Source organism: Anarhichas minor, unplaced genomic scaffold (genome assembly GCF_050575085.1).
Source record: "Anarhichas minor isolate MPS153535 unplaced genomic scaffold, ASM5057508v1 ptg000118l, whole genome shotgun sequence".
Lineage (NCBI taxonomy): Eukaryota > Metazoa > Chordata > Actinopteri > Perciformes > Anarhichadidae > Anarhichas > Anarhichas minor.
Genome location: NW_027466564.1, coordinates 390,001 through 392,500, shown reverse-complemented (window position 1 = coordinate 392,500; position 2,500 = coordinate 390,001).

The following is a 2,500-nucleotide window of genomic DNA, read 5'->3' as shown; positions in this document are numbered from 1 at the left end:
AGCCAGTGACAGCAGCAGGCGTGGTGGTGAAGCCACGGAGGACGACCGATGCAGGGAGGAGAACTGAAATAGTGGAGGTGCCGGAGACGGCGTCCAGCCAGATTGATCTGAGTGGGCCAAGGCTGGTGCCCAGCCAGCCAGAGCTAAAGGTGGGAGAGGCACGAGCCAGTGCCAGGCTGAAGGAGCAAGTCCAGACCAAGCCGGGCAAGGCCCGAGTGGGGAGACTGGTTGCGAGGAAACCGAAGGCGGTGCTATTGGAAGACGCAGAGGTAGAGCTGCGAAAGAGGGCTGAGGAAAAGGCGGCGATGGGGTCTTCCCTGGACAGCTTTGTTCCTCAAGACATTGGGAACTGCGGCTCCCCGCTGCTATTAAGTGACCCCTCGGACTCAGACATGGACATCGAGAAGGGCCAAAGGGTGAGGAAAAGGGATGGAGAGATTATAAAAGGGTCTGATAATCGGAATAAAGCACTGAAAAAATAACACCATGTTTTGTTTTGCTATGCTTTATGTGCCTTTACTGACAGCCCTCATGGCCTTTGACTCTCAGTCTTTTCTTTCTTTTAATGCCAATGGCTTAAAAGACCCAGGTAAAATGAGAGCAGTGTTTGATAGGAACAAACATGTGGACATAATTTGTCTTCAAGAAACTGGGTGGGACCTAAAGGCTGTCAGCCATGCTCAAAAACTGTGGAAAGGGGTGATTTACTCCCAGGAGGGTATTGGGCGAGCACGAGGGGTCGCAGTACTAATTAGCAGAAAACTTAGTACTAGTAGTAAATGTGTATATAGAGCTAGCAATGGCAAGTGTGTGATAGTGGATATATTAATAAATAGTGATATAATTAGACTGATTAATATACATGCGCCCAGTATTGAGGAGGAACGCAGAAACTTCTTCGGAAGTCTGAACAAGTGGATAAATAATAATACTATTATTCTAGGGGACTATAATATCACGCTTAGTAGTAGTGACAATTATAATGATAAATTTAGGTGTGACACGAGTAGAACTGCACTTAAAGATATCATGATAGAAAAAAACTTAATGGATGTATGGAGGGTAATTAACCCTAGGACAAGGGGTTATTCTAGAAGACAGGTTGTCCTGGGCAAGTTAAAACAAACCCGAATAGACCTGGGCCTGGTGGCTTCGGGTCTAGTTAAACGGGTTACTGACATGAAGTATGTGTTTAATGCATGGAGCGATCACGCGTACGTGGATTTAAAATTTGGTGACAGCACGGCTAAAAAAGGCAAGGGCACATGGTGCTATAATAACAGTTTGTTGGAGGACACAGCGTATAAGAATAAAGTAAAGAAATTACTAACCCAAAGTGCATATGACATGCCATATGTAGATAATAAAATAGAATACTGGGAGGAAATTAAATTAAGAATAAAGAAAATAAGCATTAGTTATAGTAAGAATAAAAAATGGGAAGAGAAAAGAGAGGAGAGCATGTTAAATGATTTATTAAACAAGGAATTAGAGAAGATGGAGCTAGATACAAATTATAATAGTGAAAACTATGAATTATATAGGAATAAACTGACGGATATTGAGACCAAACGTTGCAAGGGCGCCGCGGTCAGGAGTAGGTCGCAGTTCCTGCTTGAAGGGGAAAAAAGCACGGGTTTTTTTCTGGGGCTGGAGAGGATAAAACAAGAGAAGCAATATATAAATCAACTGGTGAGCAGCGAGGACCTAGTATGCACTGAAAGCAAGGACCTTTTAAAAATAGTAAAAGACTACTATAGTGAGCTGTATAAAGGGCAAGGGCCTCTAAAGGAGCACATAGTAAAAATGACGAATCAGATAGGAACCCAAATAAGTGAAAATGATAAAAATTATTGTGACTTGCCTATCTCTAGGCAGGAGATAGAGGCAGTCATAAAAAGCCTTAAACACAATAAGAGCCCAGGTTCTGATGGCCTTACTGCCGAGGTGTATAACGAGTTTTCTGTTTTACTCTCTCCCATTTTGTTACATGTTTTTGATGAGATGGCGAGGCAAAATATCATGCCTGACAAGATATCGGAAGGGATTATCACATTAATATACAAGCAGAAAGGTACAAAAGATAGGCTGGAATATTACAGACCCATAAGCCTGTTAAATACAGATTACAAAATCATAGCAAAGGTGTTGGCTAATAGGATGAGAGAGGTAATTAAAACTATTGTCATTGACACTCAGACCTATAGCATTCCGGATAGGGATATAAGTGATAATATAATTGCAATAAAAAACCTAGTAGATAGTATGAATAGAGAGGGGGGGTGTTTATTAGGGATAGACTTAGAGAAAGCATTTGACAGGGTGGAACATGAGTTTATGTGGGAGGTATTAAATAAATATGGGTTTGGTGAAAAATACATAAATTGGGTGAAATTATTATATAAAAAGGCTAGAAGCCGCGTTAAGGTCAACGGTTTCTTGACTGATCCTGTGGAGCTGCAGAGGTCCATTAGGCAGGGTTGCCCCCTGTCTGCCATGC